General features: G+C 45.2%; 1 protein-coding gene across 14 annotated transcripts in view; it reads right to left on the bottom strand.

Annotated features, from left to right (window-relative positions):
- The window catches only part of MAP4 (microtubule associated protein 4), a 145,842-nt gene extending 126,420 nt beyond the window's left edge, over positions 1–19,422 (bottom strand). For 5 of the 14 annotated variants that reach the window (XM_026089727.1, XM_026089725.1, XM_026089729.1 and 2 more), the window contains exon 1: positions 19,347–19,400. The gene's annotated coding sequence lies outside the window, so the exon portion shown is untranslated. Of the gene's footprint in view, positions 1–19,346 lie in introns of all 14 variants that reach the window. The other 9 variants (XM_026089732.1, XM_026089733.1, XM_026089734.1 and 6 more) reach the window with 6 other exon arrangements.
- Between the last annotated feature and the right edge of the window lie 110 nt (positions 19,423–19,532).

The raw sequence follows: 19,532 nt of genomic DNA, 5'->3' as shown, positions 1-19,532 counted from the left end.
ACACCAAAGCTACTGAAACGATGACCTCCATGATGGAGCCTGATCACAGACGGACTTTGTCAGGGCCGCTGCAAGATCGCGGACCACCTGCACTCCTGTGGAAGGTCCCGCAGTCCTTACCGCCCTCCTCGGTGCTTCAGAACCAGCCTTAAAACACCGCTGCAGTTCCCATCGGTGGGGACGGGATGCAGCTCCCGACCGCTCCGGCAGAGCTAGAACCACACGCCGTGGCAGCGGAGCTCAGAAGTGAGTGGCACAGCTCTGGTCTATGCATCACTGAGATCATTCAAGTTCTCTGTCACTCATGTCCAAAGCAAGTGCTCAGGAATTAGGGGGTGCTGGGAAGCCTCAGGAACCAGCCATTCTCCCATTTTTTTTAATCATACGGTGCCAATGTTTACAACTCCTGCCTAAAATCAGAGCAGATGAGAGCGGATTTGTTCTGTAAGACGTAAGCAGAAAGTAATATCCGTACCTGGTGAAAGGAAAGAAGGGGAGGTAAAGGTCAGAACAGTGTAGCCAGATAGGGTTAAGATCGAGTTATATGCCTTTTAGCTTGCAGATCACATTTCCAAGGCCTAACTAAGCCTGTCTCACCCCATTTCTCCCACAACGGTGTTGCGGGACAGGCTGCACGATGTACTATCATACCTATAGACGTGTTATCCTACCTATGAGCACTGAGATCATAGTTTCAAATAAGTATTTAAATAAAGGGAAGGGAGGAAAAATGGAGCATGAACTATGCATTCTTGAAGAAGGTGCAAGATGAGAGAGCAGGATGGTGCACTCTGCTATGTCCCCTCTCCATCGTTCACTACTGTCACTGCCATAGTGCACCTAAAATAAGAGGGAAAGTTGTTTGGAATAGGGACAATATTGGGGGGATTTTTTCATAAGAGTCTTAACACGGAGGTGACGTAAAAAAAACCAAGAGGAACGGTCCTTTGGTCTCAGATTGTTATGTTTTCTTTTTTTTTCTTTTAAAATATGTGAAATGTTAAGTTCCCCTTGCTTTCAAATGGGCTCAAAAACCAAGTAGTCAGGACAACATTCAGTGCCAGTTCGCACATAACTTAAATGTTTAGTYGGAGCTAGAGCGCATTAACACATTATGCATAAAAATAACGGTTGTTCTCAAACCAAAGAATCACGCCTTCGCAAACTGAAGACAAAGGTGACTGACTCGCCTGATAAATCCTCCAGATATTTATTTACAACTGTAGAAGAGCAATTAAGGCAGAATGTTTCTGAAGTTAGCAAAATATTAACCGGTATAGAGAAAGAGCACCAATTTCCCRTTATGCAACTGCCTTCAGAGCAGCTTTGCTCCACTCGGCGTAAAGGAACAYGGGACGGAGCCTCAGTAGCCGGCAGCAGATGACAACAGGTTACAACGAGGCGCGGACAGCTATGTTAAACCAGAACAGATGGACAAATTATTTCAAGATTTGAGACAYGACACATGGAACGGTGCATCTGATGCAGACAGGCTCGGAAGAGATGGACGCGGAAGGGAGCATCCATTCACCCAGCATTCGCTCTGCCCCCTGCTCCGAGACACTGCAACGCGCTGTTAGGTTAGAGTCACATTTATCAGTAGTTCTGGTCATTGCAAAAGCAGGAGGAGGAACGTCTGGGGAACCCGAGAGACCCATCTACTCTTGTTTTGCTGCGTCTTTGCAAATTGCTATCTAGTCACAGCGATTAAGAAGCGAGAAGGAGAAGGACTAGAGGGGGAAAAAAGCGAGAGCGCGCTTAGCAAATTGCTTCCCCACAGACCCCATTTTGCACTGAAAGCAGAGGGGCAGGTTTAGTTTTTCAGCGTCGTCATAGCAATGACGCCCTAAGCAGAAGGGAGCACGGCTTCGCCCTCGAGCGCGAGCTGTAGCGAGCGCTGCCCTTAGCTCACGTGGCATCGGACCCCCGGAGCCGCCTTCCACGCTCAGCGAGGACAAGTGGTACCTGCTCTCGGCACGCAGAGAGGTCAGCAGCAGCTTCCCATCAAGTACAATATGCACACGCTGCATCATGATCAAGTAAACTAGTGCACAGATTTACTACCTTAAAAATCTCAAATAAATTCCCATTTTATATGTAAAGCCTTTGGAATTCAAGAACTACGTGAACACACTGCAGTAAGTATTGTAGYATGAATGGATGAAAACAATTCCTTCATGAAAGTGTTTCAGATTACTGATAAAAACGGTTTTCAGCAGCGCACTTCACGCATACGATCCCTGCTGCTCGGCAGGTAGGGAGCCGGAGCCCTGCAGAGCCACGGAAGGCGCGGAGAGGCCTGCGGATGGGAGAGGAGGTGGTGCACACACGCGCGTGCGACGCCTCCCGTCTCCGCTGCAGCGAGGCCTCGGCCGGCCAAGGCAGCGGCCCCCAGAGCTGCTCCAGCGCCGGAGGAGAGCAGCGTCCTAGCCGAGGCCTTGYTCCCGCACCCGGGGTCTGCCTGGGGCGCCGGCCCCGCGAGGCCGGCTCCTGGACGAGCCATGTATGAACGCCGCACGCCGGGGTGCGTTCAACGCTCGTCGCGAGCTCACTGGTGGGATCCACCGAGGCCGTTTCACCACCCGTCCTTCAACAGACCRATACCTTAACAGCACCTCCGCACCCACGGCTTTCCTCCCAAACGTTACGTTCACCCCCGATGAACCCCAACAAGGAGGTGGGAATACAGCGAAACCAGTCAGCACAACACGCCTGACAGCCAGGGCCAACACGGAAGGTGTGTAACAACACCGTGCCCACGCTAGCCGGGGCGCGGGGGCTTGTTTGGGCTTTTTGGTTTGTGCTCAAACTTCACCACATCTAGGCAAGATACTGTCCATCCTACTGGGCTGAGATTTAGAAGCTGTTACAGTTCTGAAATTACTAATGAACTCTTCCACCAAGGTTTTAAGCCATATTCCAAGCAAAGGAAGGCCGGTATAATACACTGCCCCCTAAGCAACTCCATTATTTTTACAATTGCCAGCATTTCATTAATTGACCGAAATAAAAGTATTTGCGGTTGGGCAGACTCAGACTTCTTGACTTCCCCGCACACTGCACGGGAATCGGCGTGCTGCTCTCAGCGCCTCCAAGGACCACAAATAATCACACGCGAGCGAGATATCAACCAGCCTACTAGCACTGAGCTGCTACCACTGCAGGCGCAGCGGGGCTCATTTTTGAAACCCACCYAAAATGGATCAAACTAGATCATGTTTCTGGCACGTTAGGCAGTAAGCTGGACGGATACAGCTGTCGACACCCCCAAGACTCACAGGAACAGAGTAGCAGGGTGTTCCTCTGTTCCTCTTGCTCATTTTTCCAGTCAATTGCACGTTTTAAAGAAAAATTTAGTTTCAGTATTTAAAAAAAAAAAAAAAAGAGCACAGGTCTCCTAGTACAGYAGCTTGCGCTCCCAAATAAAGTTCCATTGCTTCCAGAGCTTTTACTGAAATCCAGTTGTCTCCTACCCAAAGGAGAAGCAGCTCGAACTCTTAAGCGCACGGTAAAGGGGGCGCGAGGAGGAGTCCTCCTACCCACGGCTGCATTTCAGAAGGCGAGCGGACCCGACCCACCGTAGCACCGGCGCGCTGATATTTAACACTCAGCAGTCAAAGTATCGCGGTTTCCTTCGAGCAGCGCTGCACAGGAGCTGCAGGAATCACTGAACCTTTTTGCTGCGCAAGTCTGCGACAACATAATTAAAAGCCCGAAGGGAACATTAGATAAACTAATCTAACCCGCTTAAGAGAGGTCTTAATTTCTCGCTCTGGCAAGGCAGAAGTTCAGTACAGAATACAAATGGGTGCATTTAAACAGAAGGCTGATCGACTCGCTGCGCTAAGCTTTAAAATAAACAAATAGTAATTTAGAAGTGAAGTTAGAGAGCACCGATATACTATTTTTATTTAAGCTTCCATATATGGTCTTAAATGAACATGATTGCCAGAAAAACAGGAGATTCATCAAATTCACAGGAAACCGTTCTTGCTTAGCCCACCTGGACGATTAGATCTTGTTTCTCAATTGAAGGAAAGAGCTATACAKGTGGCATCTTCTCCCTGCTGCCGTACGACGACTCACCCGAACGCACGCACAGCTCCACTCGAGCATCACACGAGCGAACACGCTATTCGGGGGTCAGTGCAATGTACTTTTGTTCCAGCAAATAGTTGGAGCACTGTGCAGTGACCAGTTGCTCACTAGGATGACCTCACTCCTAACAGCAAACTTTATCCAAAAAAAGAAAAAAAAAACTTACATGTTGTTGTACCTCAGGAAGTTAGCTACACTTTATGATTAATTTGTATAGAGGAAGTTTCAAGGAAAGGTTTGCTTTACTGATCAGGAAGTGTTCAGTATTTCCCTAGGGATCTTATTTATTTAAGTTTCTACCTCTTTAGATTCAGAATGCTAAAGAGACCTTTCACAACTTTTAGCCAAGTTATTAGAATCACGATAAACAGATCAACTTCTTCCTCCAGCTATCAGAGGGTCTGGGAAGGGTTTTTTTGTTTGGTTTTCTTGGTGCTTGAAAGAAAAGYAGTGATGCTTTAGACTCCCCAACATCACTTCAGCTGTGCTTTGCACTCATTCCAGAAGTGAGGAGAAAAGATCCTAAACTGCCCAAACCTGGTCTCAGGCTGAAGAACACGCCAGTACGGAGGGAGAAGACTGCTAGAGCACAAGGTGCCCTTCTGGAAGAACGAGCAAGAAGAACAGGCTCTAAAAGAGCACAAATCAGAAAAAGCAATAGGATGCTGAGGAAAGAACAGGAAAAGGAAAAAAGTGTCCATATTAACTTTTTTTTCTGATGAAAATCCCAAAATTGACCTTGGGCTCCTAAAGTTCAGGTTGGAGGAGTTTGGACACATACATTCAAAAGATCAATTCAACAAAAATTACCTAACCTGCTCCAGCGCCCGAGAGGCTCTAGACAGCCACGTTCTCCAAAGCTTCACTGTTTATGGCGCTGATGTTTTACCTGCCCGATGGCGCCGGCACCTTGGCCGAGCTGAACATCCAACRTGTTCTAGACTCACAAGTTTGGCTTCCCCACCCAGGCCTCCAGAGGAGCTGATCCCACAAACACGCCCCGAGCCTGCCAAACACGCACAAACAGCATTAAGCTCAAAGAGCACCAAAGCATCCACGGTGCCCCAATTTTAAGTGAAGATGACTCCACACCTTGGAAGCTGGAGATCCCAGTTCAGTTCCCTCCGCAGGCTGAAAGCATTCAAACCCATCCACCTGCTTCGGGAGAGCACGCTGCCAGCCAAGCGTTCGCCTCCGACTCCTCATGCGCAGGGGTCGGCTTCCGCAGGTAAGCAAGCCAAGAACACACAYGTTGCAAAACCTGAAAGACCAGCAAGGCTCATGCTGTCTATCCCCCTCCAAGCTGGGCATTCTCAGTTTTGACTCCTGCTTCAAGAAGCGTTTCCATGTTTCGTGCAAGATGCTCGTTGGATGAAAGCAAGAATACCTCTGAACACAACGCCAGGACCCAAGACTCCTGCCACCCAAGTGTCCTATTCACTCTGCCGCACATCTGAACCTTCCAGTACTTGACCCTTGCCCAGCACCTTGCCACAGCGATAAAAATTCTCATCTCAGCCCCAAGAAGCAGGAGAAAAATGGAGGTAGAATTAAGATTTGTCATTGTATAGCACATACCTGAAACGGATCATAATTGCAGCAGCATTTATTACTGGCTACGCCATAGAAATTAAGAACCAAGGCAAGCAAACTAGAGGTTATGCAGTATTTGGGAATCAAAAGAAGCTTCGAGTATGGTCGAGGAAGCGATCGATGGCACAGACCTCTAGTGGGGCACAGGGCGCCTTCGCAACTCACTCCTCGGGGGGAAGCACAGAGGCTTTGGGAGGTCTGACCCTGCGGCTGGTTTCCTCCTTTCATCACCCATCAGCTGCCTGGAATTCACTGGCCTCTCCGGCTTTTTGGTTTTAGCTAGGCAGAGTGAATGAGTCACTCCATTAACCTAGAGTTTACCCAGAAGAAACATGAAAGCGAGAGACAGCCTTTAATCAGATCAATCCAATGGGCATCTTGAATGATCTGTGTTTTTTGTGGGTTTTTTGTTTTGTTAAGAATAAGGGGTAGTCTAACAAGAGTCATGTAGCAAAAACCCAGTAGCTAAGATAAAAACAACCCCCAGGCAACCTCCAGACAAAAAACCAAAAGCCATACACACGCACCCCCTGCCCACCGCACACCCCGCAAGAAACACATCACCTTCAACATGCACTTTTTCGGTATTATGCGTCTGAAAAGTAAAATGCAAAGCTTTAATCCAAAACTTACGGCTCCTGCACTTTGTAATATTAAAAGAAAAGCTTTCAGAAGAGAAGAGATAAGCAGGGCCACGAGGGCGGTTAACATGACGGGCAGGCTGGGAGCTTGATAAGTTATGCTGGGAGGACAAAGGTAACAGAGCAAACCAAGACGATCTTTTTTSTGCAGAGCTATGGAGCCTTTGGAGCCGGCTTGTTTCCTCAACATCAGTCTTGCCTGTTCAGCAGTTATTTGCCTTCTGGATGAAGAGCATTTTTTGCTGCAATAGGTCAGCGCTGGTAATGTGGATGAAGGACCTGTTTAGAAGAACCCATACCATGCACCTAAACCACACGCAGAATCACACACGGAGCCTGGGCCACAAGCAGGCTGCGGTACAAAAGCCACCGGTAAACACCTACGGCTCCACTGCAAGTTGGTGAGAGAAGCAAGCACACACTTCACCACCACCCAAGCACGGAAAGCCAGAAAACAAGTAAAGGATAAAACAGGAAACCTTACGCTGCTCTGTAAATCCACAGCGCACCACGATTTGAATGCAACATACTTCTGTTTGCTCTTCTACTCCAATCTCAAAGATAATAAAATAGACTTGGAAGGGGTACAGAAAGGGGCTACAAGGAGCACAAGAAGTACGTGGTAGCTCCGCTAGGAAGGAAGGCAAAACACACCAGGGATTTTCAGCCTTGAAAAGAAACGAGTAGGAATGCACGAGAGGGGTCCATCAAATAATGAGCAGCACGGAGCGGCGATTATTTGCCATCTCTTCCCACGCACGGGAACTACAGTTGCCATCCCTTATCAAGAGCAGCCTTGAAACGAGCTGTGCGAAAGCGCCTCGTCCTGCAGAGCCACTCTGTGCAATCTGCCCGTGCCTCCCTGCAGCAGCGACAACAGCTCCTGCGGGTTCAGAGAGCAAAGACTAGTGATCCCCGAGCAGCAAAGGGTTATCGGCTGCAAAAGAGCTACAGTTAATGGAAATCAGTGGTCTACAGGGAAGTAGTTAGCTCCAATCATCTCTAATTAGAAAATTAAAATAGTTTATCAGCAAAATAACACAGGTCCTCCAATTCACTTATCTTTTCTTTAAATGTATAGGTTAAAAATTTAGTGTGAAGAGGAGGAAAAAGACCAACCTTGAGCAGCATCTTTATGTGCTAGATAAGGTATCTGAGATCAGAGACAACCTCTGTTTTACATTTCTGTATCAGAAAGCTTGTCAATCTCTGTATATATTATTTCTCAATTTATAAACTGTGATTTTTTTTTCAAGTAAACAACAACTATTGGGAAAATGCATGTTTTTACAGGTCTACAGTCAGCACGTTCTAATGCACCGCGATTTCGATTACCTATTCTTATACATTTACTGTGTTAACCTCTTCAAGCTCGCAGTCAGATGTTGCGCTGAATTAATTCATTAGAACACATTTGCAAAAATAACTCCTGGTACAATTCTGATGAGATGCTATAGATACACACACACGCCAGCCTTGAAAACCCCCTAAGCACTCAGTAAATCAACTTGACATTTCTTCGATTCAACCAAAAGTGAGATCGCTAAATAACACATGCACACTGTAAAAATATATAAAAAGAACAAATAGGTTTGAGTTCCATACAGATTTTAAGAGCAAGTTTTGCACTGTATAATTTTATGTTCAGCCCATGCTCAACCATTTGATTACATCAGCACCTCAAAATGATATTAGAAGACGTAAAGCTTGCCAAAGAATTTCATTGGGGAAATACAACAGGCACAGTCAGCACATCTGGCTGCCGAAAAATAAGGCTACAGATAAATTATATACTAGAGAAAATAAACATACCCCAGACTCTGAGAAGAAGAAGAAGAGTTTAGTTTTGCTCAATCTTAGGTACTTTCAGGGTTTCTACRGGCATATCACAGACAAAAAGCAGCTAAAGGCTCTGTCAGAATTCATAAATGAAGCTGCATAAGTGCCAGCCCCTATTTCCTATTTCCCAGCTCCACGGGAGAGCACCTTGCCCGTGGGATGCACCAAAACCAGGAGGAGTGTGATCCTGGCAGGCTGTGCCATCCGCGGAGCGGTGTTAGGAGCTCATCGGTGGGCATTTAGCTCCCGTTAGCAGAGGACGGGGAGCATCGCTCTCATTAGCAGCGCTGATCAGCAATGCCAAGAACGTTTCCCGCAGACGATCTGCATTCCTCCCACTCCCCAAATGTGGTTTCTTTACGAGGAAGCTGACAAAAGAACGGAGTTTAGGGATGGTCTCGCTACCGACTCCAAGTTCAGGCTTTAAGGACTGGAACGCCCAACCTTGACCGATCATACAGACTCATTACACCCACAGAAATCAGTCCCTCCCTTTTTACTTTTTGGGGGGCGAGGGAGTGGGAAGTGCTGAGATGATATGACATTCAGGATGCCCCATGTTCAGAGCGCTTACCAGTATACTTGAGCTCTGCTGAAAATCTAGATCTATTGACCTCAGACCCTACCCAGAGAGCTACAGATGTATTATTCACAACACAGCATCGCATTTGCCTTCAGCGCAGGCTGAAATCGGGGGCAAGAGAAGTAAATTCCCCCATTCTTTTCACTGAAGATGACACTTTGAAGTGTCAGTACTATTTCAAAGCACAGCATTCTAGCACAGCTTATTTAGGATGCAAGAGAGAAAAACAGAATTAGGAATTAAGTTAATTGTTTCGTCTCTCTGTATTCCCTCCCCGAGGCAAGGGGGGACACAAAGCAGTCCAAGACATGAAAACAGCAAGAGAGAAACATAGTAAAAAACACAATGAGCAAAAAGATAGAAAGTTATCTCATTACACAATAAAACATGGAATTAATCATTAAAATCTGGACTAAAATCTGGAATTAATCATCAGTTTTAAAGCCCTTAAAAAAAGCCCTACATAGATTTTTATAGATTTGTGTATATGTGTGTGTGTGTATATATATATATATATATATATGCGCATTTATCTCCCCCCCATTCCTCCCCCCAAGTTCGAATACACATGAACCTCACACTCACAAGAGCAGTCAGTCCCACCATGGATTGCAGCTGGGCTGCAGCACTGGATCCGAGCTCCTAGTTTAGGCGCAGACTAGGAGGTCTCGGTATGTTGGGCGACCCTTTGCCGGAACCCAGCCGGCTCCCCCGGGTGCACGTACAGCTGTCCCTTAACGACCACCGCTGAGTAAAGGCACTTGCTTTTGAAATGCTRCTATTCAACACTGCCCCACCGACAGCGTGGAAGCCAGTTCTGACCACCGCACTATTCTTTTCGAGATAGCCAGACAAGCAAGGGAGAAAAGAAAAACRCAGGTGAAGCGAATGAATTGCCTGTCCTAGCACTACTCAAACAAACAAAAAAATCTTGCTTAAGAATAAAAATATTCAACATTCAGGTCAAAAAAGTGAAAGCCAACGTGACTCTTAGAAGTTCAAACTTGAAGATACATTATGCATAAGAATAACACAGCAATTCTTATTTGAGGAGACAAAATGTAGTTTGGAAGGGGTTAAATCTTTTAAAGAAGTATACTGGATGCTCTGTCCTTAACAACTGAACCTCCCTTCCACAGCTCTGATCTGGTCTCTCCCCTGCTTGAACTCGAAACGTAGTCCTCTCACTTTTCAAAGGGAGAGTTCAAGTTGCTAGCACAAACCTGAGCATGATTTCTTATTCTGTCTGACAGTCAGCTACCAAAATAATTTCTCTCTCCTCCCAGTGTCACTTTTGGGCCATCTACTTGAAAAGGAAATCTCATTTTATCACAGGAAGTCAAGCCCCAAGGGAAAATGTTAAGAGGTCTGCAACGTGTTTAAATAAGACATGGCATCAGCGGATACCAACCAGAGTTTAGATTTCTAAGAGCATGAAATTACATGCTCCAATCAACCCTCAAATAGCCTTTTTAATAAGAGGACCTTTGAAGAAGGAAGAAAAACCACACCCAATGCACTCGGATATCCTACAAACAGGATCTGGTAGGCAAGAAACACAGACAGAGGAACATGGCAGTGCAGGCCAGATGCGAGTCCAGCCGATACGGTTGCAGGGAACAGAAGCGGACAGAGCACAGCAGCAGGGTAGCGGAGCAGACCCTAGGGCACAAAAACAGCTCGTGGTGATAAAAAATAAAAATAGAAAAACCCAAGGCAATGCTTTAGAACTAGAGACCTCTCGAATGCGTAAGGAGATTGTACATACAATCTAGCTGCCTGTTTAAAGCTGTCAAATTCAGCTTTTCTTGTTCAGTGCAATTCACAGCCCTTAACTAACCCATCTTTAGGTGCCCATCAGCAGACAGCGAGTCCAGCAGACTCTCCAACGCAGCGGAGCACGCGCTGAACGCAGACAAGCGTTCGCAACCGCGGACTAGACGAAGCCAGAAAATCCTAGCGAAGTTACTGTCTGCAGCAGTAGCTAGCATCAGACGCTGAAGGAGCTTCAGGAGTGACGTTAGGGACGCGCACGGCAGGGTAATGCCCACGGGGAAGCCTTTTGGCCATACCAGCCACGAGGGGCGATTTGGCAAGTTAAGCTCTTAGCTGAAGAAAGCTCCTAAGCTTGAGGTTGCAAGAAGCTTCACTGCACTCCCCAGCCTCACCTCCAGCCCAGGCTGAACCCCTGAACATCTGTATTTGCTCACTGCAGGAGAAGGATTCTCACGAAAGCTGCCAGTAGAGAAATAGTATATTAACTCTTGATTCTGTATCATTTTGAAGAGTTGTTATAGTTTTGATGACAAAAATAAAAAGACTAATGTTTTTTGGGTTTTTTTAAACACCTATCAGATTAATGCCACAGTTCACAATAAATACAGCTTATTGGACACGTTTGGTTTTCAACGACCAGACGATGCCATCTAATACTGATCTACATTCGCATGTTTAACCATTAATCCAAGTAAAACAACCATTATATTTAAGGAGAACTATAGGTACCTAAATGCTAGTTTCAGGCAAGTTATAGGATCTTTCCTTAAAAGAGAATTCCTAATCTGAAATTCGGTTGGCACAAAAGCAAATAAGCTAGGGTTACATCAAACACAGCTAATACAGATATGCAACCCTATAAATCCAGTTGGTCACTCACCAATTATACCAGTGCAAGCTACTAAGAGGGTCACCGCAGGACAAATATGTAATCCCCAATGTGACGCTTGATCCTATTGCCCTACGTGATCTGTCCAAATCCCAATGGCAATAAATAAGATGCGCATGCATTTTACCCAAAAGACTAGCTGGAAAGAAAAATCCAGCCCTCAGGAACAAAAGATGAATATATCTTTAATGTTCATGCTGTAGCTGAACAGGTTAAAATACAATCTAAGAAAAAAAAAAGTACGTATGCTTTAACCATAGATAAAAACATCCAAAAGAGATTAATGCTGAAGATTAAGTATAYTACAGCTTCAAGTGTAGATGCAGATTTGTTGCATAAAATGTAGCTTAAGCCACCCACGGCATCCTACACGGGGTTCCCCTCCTTGCAGAGTCACAGCAGCACCACCCGACACATCTATCAGGTGACAAACATTATAACGCTTGATACCAGACACAYGTAAGTCGGGATTTGAAAGCCTGCGCTGATCACCAGCTTTACAGACACCCTGGCAGCGATCTCTCGTGATTTTGCCCCGTCGGAGGCGTCCCCGAGCGCGGGGTAGGTGCAGCTGGCTTGGCCTCCAGCAGCGGCRGCGGGCAGACCCAGCAGGGAGGCAGAAGGACCATGAGCCGTGCTGACCAAGCGTGCCCTCCAGAACAATAAAACCCTTCAAAGTGTTTCCTTTCGTATCCCACGTTCCTTTTCACGGGTTCACCTCTGCCTTTTCAGCGATAGGAGAAAAGGCATCAGCATATATGAAGGTATAATCGCAGTAATATTTTTGAAGCTGTGAATCAGTAACTAGTCTTAAGACCTTTTCCTGGATCCTTAAAATAAAATGTTAAGGTACTACTGCATATACGAATAATTTTAAAATCCACAGCTCCTGCTGAGTAAGAAGCCCAAATCATCTATCTCATAACACCCAGAACCCTTTTCTGACTGCTTTCATTTTACAACCCGAAAGAGAAATCAGTCACCCCTGCCACAAAAGCCAGAAGGAAGGAAAAGTCCGTGACTCAGTTCTTTGTCTCATTCTCTGCCTCCCACGTCTGCTGAGCCTAATTCGAAGCTTCTGCTGCAGCTGGCTTGTGAAATTTGTCTTTGCTTTTCCAGAGTTTTAGAAGTTCCAGCTACTTTCACTACTATTAATTAGATATCTATGGGCARCAGTAAAACTGCTCTGAGATTCCTTAAGAGCTTCTATGCAAATAAGCACAGAAGCATCTTTAAGAGCAGCGCTACGCTTGACAAAACAGCAACAGAGGAGCAACCTTTGCAGAGTCAGAAGACTAAGAGAAGCAGATTACTCAGATTTGCCTGGAAAGGGATGAGAGAGGAAAAAAAAGAAAAAAGAAACAACAACCACCTTAAGTTTCATATCTTTGTTGTTAAAACTATTTCATTCCAACAGAAGGGGAACGTGACTGTAGACAGCAGTCTGGCTACAGGTAGGCATTAAGATGTCCTACAAGCAGAGGCAACAGTTATTCTTAAAAATGGTTCCTGTAAGCTGCTGTCTGCAGTAGGGTTTCTCAGTATTTCAGAACCGAAAGCATTAATAATTTCACAGGACTACTCTGGTGCAGACCAAGCCGTGATTATCTATATGGGAAAAGAGCATGTGAGAACCCCCTAAGCAGACAGAATTAGTCACCCTCAAGAGCACCTAATGGAGCAGACAGACCATTAGCCTAATCCCTTACAAACGGCCGTTTGCAGAAGCTCTTGGTGTCTAAGGCTGAGTCAAGTTTCAACTGCTAATAGCTAGAAACTCCAAAAATACGTGGTATCCTCCAGGAGGGAGGACAGAAACACTCTCACCAAAGCATAACTTTCAGATTCCTGTTAATATTCTGCCTTGCCTTTCCAGCAGAAGGTATGTACGGTTCTTCTGGAGGCCTCAACGCTTTGCACTGCTCTTATTCAGTCAAACCACTGACAGTGCTTCTCCATCGGGTCTTCTGCGACAACAGAAAGTCAGTTTGACATATTGCTGGCATCTCCTTCTCCAACTGCTTCGTTCTGTCTCCTCTTTAATGGAGCCGATTCAGCTCCTAAAAATAACTCTAGAAATCCCACCTGATCATTGACCCATTTTACAGCACGGTCCACAAATAGCTGTGTTGACATAACAGAGCGCGTTACAGAAGTGCAACACGGAAGCAGGCTGGAACCTCAAACAAGTTCTGTTATAGGAGGAAAAAAAAAAAAAAAGCCTGAATATGGTACCACACTCTCAGCACCAAGCTCCTAGAAGGACAAACTGCCACCCTACCTGTAGCAGAGCTACGGTCAAACGTACCACAGCAAGTGCAAGAAACAAGTGACAACTTAGTTGGGGGGGGGGGAGGAGGAGGGACGAGGGGAAAGAAAAAAAAGTGAGAGCACATGCATGTTTCTCCCCCCCTTCCAGGGGATTTTAAGCATCACAAACATTGAGTGAGTGACAGGTACATATACACGAAAATCCGTTTGAGAACCAAGGGTTCAAAAACTCACTGTGGGGAGGGAGGGAAGAGACCAAACCCAGCATGCTCAGAAAGCAGCATCCCCAGCACCAACGGTTTTTCACTAGCAAGTAGGAATCGATCTCATATTCTAGCACTTCGGGAGGCTTAATTCAAGAGTATGTAAACATACTTTAAAATTCATCTGATAAAAGCTCTCATAGTTTTACTTTGTTTAAAGTAAGTGTCAACACCCTAAACTGAGCCGGAGAGCCGCTTTCCCGATGATGTAGCCCTAATGCAATTTCACAAAGGCTCAGTGACTCACTCCCCGGCAGGAATGCGCTGCAAACCCATGACCTAACCCTGCGCAGAAAGCAGCCTGCTCTCCCAAAAAGATCGAGCTTTAGTGCGTACAGTATCTTCCCCACAATTAAGTTTTGAAAAGGGAGAGATTTTGAACAAAGAAGTTACAGAATGACCGCCTTTTTTTTTTTTTTTGGGCTTATTTCAGTTCTAATTAGCCCTTCCCCAAATCCCCAAAATCGCCTAAGTGCGAGCAATTCACCCAGCCTCATTTCAGCCTAGAACCGGGCATCTTGCTGCAGGATTACAGCTGCGGGTGACTCACTCGCCCGGCCGTACTGCCTCTTCCCAGTAAGTCAAGGGCAGCACCAGTCCAGCAAAAGAAAGAAGATGTCACTTCATCATCAAATATGGATGGAGGCATTAAAATGTTGCTACTCGCTAGATAGGGAACATGAGCAAGCTATGAGCACTTGCCTGACTAGCAAGACGAGCCTACTTCATGTCCAGCTGGATTCCCGCTGATCTTGCCCAGGATCTCCTGCCTATGAAAGGCTGATTTTTAAGACTGTATGTTCAGCCAGCAGCAATACAGCTTGCTAAAGCAGCTGCCTGTTATAACAGTATAAAACCCAGAATGACTACACTTATCTAGGAGCCCAGTGACCATCCCTCGGGTTTGAGCCTGCATCGTCCCCCCGTGTGTCTTAGGCTCATGCTTGCAAACACGCTGGATAAAAGGGGCAAAGTGTAGGTGGGGAATGGAGCAAGCGACACAGGCTTAAGCAGGATCCTAATCATGCTAATGGCTGTGATTAACTACAAACTCCTCCTCGGAGCTTCCTGCGGCTACCCGAGTAGCTTGATAGCCGGCACACAGCATAAGCGAACTGCTCATCCCGTTTTAATCTCTGGCTATGCCGCGTGTGTCACGTCGCCCCGTGTGCGGGATCTACCTAATACTTAACCTTATCGCCACCCACATACTGAACCTCCCACCGTACCCGTGCAGTCATTTGGGGCAGGTCACGAAAACTCCAAATCTGTCTGTCTCCACATAAATTTCTTTACAAAAACGTTACTACTCCATGAGATTACAAATCTAAGCTTTTTAAAGGAAAGCTAATACAGGGTCTATTGCATTACAAAAATCTGCCTGGATTATGCCACTAAGATGTTGGGGGGGTTTATTTTCCTAGCTCTGTCCAAATCACACGGCCACAACTATCTTTATCTCAGAGTTAATATCTTGCTATTCCTTGGGAGAGCTCCTAAATTGGCTACCAACTCTCCACTAGGAAGAAAACTCATAAGAGGTCAGAGAAGGACTAAAAGAGCAACAAGAAATATCTTCTAATATTGAGGAGGTTGGGTAGGCAGGGAAGAAATCAAACCCTTCCCTCCCTATTTCCAGGAGGAGATGTAAGTTCAGCAACACAATAAATAACCCACCATCCTCCCACTTTCCAGTGGTATTTAAAGGGAAGAATGTGTATTATGAGGCCTGAATATATAGTCATTCATCCTTTTTTTCTTATTATTATTAATCTAGGCAGTAGACTTACTCTTCCCATTAACAGTGTTCCACAGGTTTTCTAGAACAACTGCAAACACTCTGCTATCAAATATACCAATGTTTGCAGAATATGGGCTTGTATGACAACACATGCAATTTATAACTTATTCAGAGGATGACTAAGATTAATCCTGTCTGGGAATTTTTTTTTCTCCTTGCCAATAACCCATAACACTATTCTGATATGTTAAAAAGAAAAACATGCTAGAGTTTAAATACTATTTAAGCATCACACTAATCTCTGTCCAAAATTCTTTAGGTTAGAATTCCAGAACAGCCCAATTTTAATACAAAGAAATCAATGAATTAATTTCTAACATTTAAATTTCAAAAACTGTATTAAGAAGCATCCCCAAAAGCAACACAGAGGGCTAGTGTGAGCCAAAAATGTTTTATTCATATTGCTACCAAGTTAAAGTTTGCATTATATCCACGGCAATTGATTTCACTGACCTTTTCTTCCCACCATGAAATTCCTTTACATGTGCAAAATACTAAGTCATTAAACTGGCTTCTGAGTTGTAGGAGGCTGGAGAAGTTTACCCTGAGAAAAACATGGGTTTGCCTGCTAGACTAGCCTACCTGTAAGCGTTATTCACATGGGCTGTACTTCGTTCAACCCAGCTTTTACGCCACCTACTCAAGAATCTGACCCGAAGCACCTTTGCCCTTCTTCTGGGAGCCCAACTTTCTGTAAGAGATGATGATGATGGCAGTGATGATGGCTCAGGCTCAACGCTTAAGATGCTCTGCCACCGTACTGTCTACGGTAATCACTGCCCCCTGCATTTCTCTGATGTTCAGCCGAATGTAATTTGGTTTGCCCTCAAGAAAAACAAAACAAAAACAACAACAACAAAAAAACAGTTCAATACCACTGTTAAGTCAGCAGGGAAGCCAGGTACGCAGATATTTGACTAAGCAAAAAATAAAATAAAACAAAAATAAAAAAATAAAAAATAAATCAATCTATTTTAGGTGGGGCAGGGGGTGTAAAAACGAAGCTGCAGGAAATAATCTGCCATTCAAAGCAATATTAGTTTCTTTATGTTTTCCTTCGAGACTCCAGATGCACATCCACAAAACACAATTCTGCCATCTACAATCAGACTGGCAACAGCATGATGAGTAACACGCCTTGAGCTCCAATTCTCAGAGGAGGAGATTCAAATTTTATCTTCCAATCTACATCCTGACTAGCAAAATAATTTACTGGGGATTTTTGAGACTACAACAAGATACAGTTATACATTATCTTGGCTTTTAAGTAACCATCGCTTTCACTTGAATTGTAATTAGTTTGAACTCATCTTGACAGATTTATACTCTGTCTGACCAGTGGTTTCCCTTAGTCATAAGTTTGGCATACACCAGAATCTGGAAATCTGTACATCAGTGCTATGTACGTACTGACGAATACAGCTTAAGCACTGCCTAATTAGCTGAAGATAGTGATAAAGAGTTTAGTGAACAGAAGGTAAACTAAAAAGAATAAGCTAGAGCAAGAACAAGGCATAGGCTTTTCTTGCTAACAGTGATGGGTCCCAATTAAAACTAGACCTGAACTCTACTAGAATTCAAATCTGATTTAATAGCTCAGATTCATTTATTTCTAGGGAAGAGAAGTAACCACTAAAATACCACGGGGGTTGGGACCTCAACTATAATTATAGCTCTATTCACTAAAATTAAGGCTGTGTCAGCCCTTTTACAAACACCAGAAAGAATATGTAATTCATTTGTTGAAACCAAGCATTCAGACTTCACAAAACAGGCTTCAGAATGGAAATCAAGTCACATCCCCACCCTCCATGCACCCTTACCCACAGCCCCTTTAAAAACAAGAAGTTGCTTCTATTTCCATTGTATTTCGGTTGATCAGGTTGTCTTGTGCTTCTGTTTTTTTTAATTTAATGCCACAATAAAAAGAACAATTTAAACAATACCTGAAACCCGATGTTATCCAACAAGTGTCCCCGGCAGTTAAATGAGTGAGCGCTCTAAGACTAAGTATTTTTGAAGCAGCATTGCCATCTTTAAGTGACACTTACCCGGACAGTAAGGGCACTGCACATGCGAATACCAGCCTAAGTCCAGGCTGGTTTCAGCAGTTCACGCTGGAGGTGTCTCGTGTTAGTCACCTCCTGGGCTCTCTCCTGCGCTCTCTGCGATGCCCACAACCAGCGCTCACAAAGCGGAGGGCAAGGGCTATAACGCTGCATTTACCCACCACAACACACCACTCGAAACCTTCAAAGCTTCCCACAGACAAACAAGGCAACCTGTTAAAACAGATCGGATCTCCTCAAAGGGTGAGGCTGCGCAGTTCCCAGCGCTGCGCCGTGCTGCTCAACACGCCAATGACTAGGACCATGTTAACCCACTGCTTCCCAAAGGCTACTAACTCTGTCCAGCTGAGAAAGTCAGATATCAAAGCTTCAACGCATATCCGCTGGCATAAGCATGCTACCCAAAGGCTTCTAGTTGTTCTTGGAAGATGACAGTGACTTAATCCTCCCCTAACATCACTCGAGGATTGGGGCGGGATGATCCACAGAGCTGTGCCAGCGGTAAGGCTGGGGTCTAGCTGAACTTTGAGTGCCATGGTCATCAAATCACTGACACATCTGTGTATGATTTGATATATCCCTCATATCACTTCTGTAGAGACAGGTATACCAGATTCAGTATCAGTGTCCTTCAGTCCTGGAGTCAGCAATCACATTCACAAGCAGATCAACTATTCTATCTTTGTGCTTATTAGTGTCACCAAGAACACAATTATTAATCAAAGAAAACAGAAGACAGAGGATGCTGCTGCTATTGCAACACCACATCAGTCGGGCTATTTTTTAAAATTGAAACACCCATCTGTTTTGATCTGAGCAGGGCAAAAATCCACAGATGCTCCAAAACACATCCGAAAGGATAATCGGAAATTTCACCAGTTCTCATGGGGGGGGGGGGGAAGAGTTCAAGCAACTTTGACACAGCCAGGTTTGCTTGGCCAAGTGGTTACTTCTATCATGACTGACAGCGCTTGCTTTGCTGCTTTAAACAATGCTGAATTATGACTTTTTCAAATAAAGGAAAAGTTAGTAAATTATATCACTATTTAACAGCAGATGGAATAACCAAGCCGTAGCAAAGAGGAAAGAAGTTCTACAGTTCGTGAGCTCCAGCACGGTCCTGTCTTTCCAGGCTGCAAAACGAAGCTACGTCGACATCGCACATGGCATAACGAGCGCAGGAACAGGAGAAGGAGGGACAGAGAGAGGTTTGCTATTCCACAAGCTTAAAGATTGGGAAAGTACTCAGATGTTTATTATACTATTCAATTAGTCTTTCAGATACAATTTTAGCAGTTTAAGCTAAGACTACTGACCTACAGAGGGCAGGAATCCAACTTTTGAAAAAAATGCTTCCATGCTCCTCACACACACACAGGAAAAAAAAAAGCTGAAACAAATGAGTTTATTCTTACAGATAGGAAGAACCTTAATGCTCATACTGGATTTAGGGGAAAGAAATAAAATAAGCAGCGACCTGAGCAAGAGTTCCCAGAAAACAAGCAAAACAAGAGGACACGCACCAAACCCCACTGGACCCAGATCTGGTGTGTTTAGAGACGACGAATCCAACACGCACCCGCGCAGACCCGAAGGCCGCAACCCCGCAGCGCKGCACCCAGGGCCCGGCGCGCCCCGCGGAGCTCCCGGCGCTCGAGCGGCGCCTCCGGAGCCACGAGCTCCCGTTCGGAGCCCAAAGGCACCGGCAG

This window comes from Apteryx rowi, unplaced genomic scaffold, assembly GCF_003343035.1.
Source record: "Apteryx rowi isolate R43461 unplaced genomic scaffold, aptRow1 scaffold_83, whole genome shotgun sequence".
NCBI lineage: Eukaryota > Metazoa > Chordata > Aves > Apterygiformes > Apterygidae > Apteryx > Apteryx rowi.
Note: the sequence above shows the minus strand (reverse complement) of the source record. Positions and strands in the feature narration are given on the sequence as shown.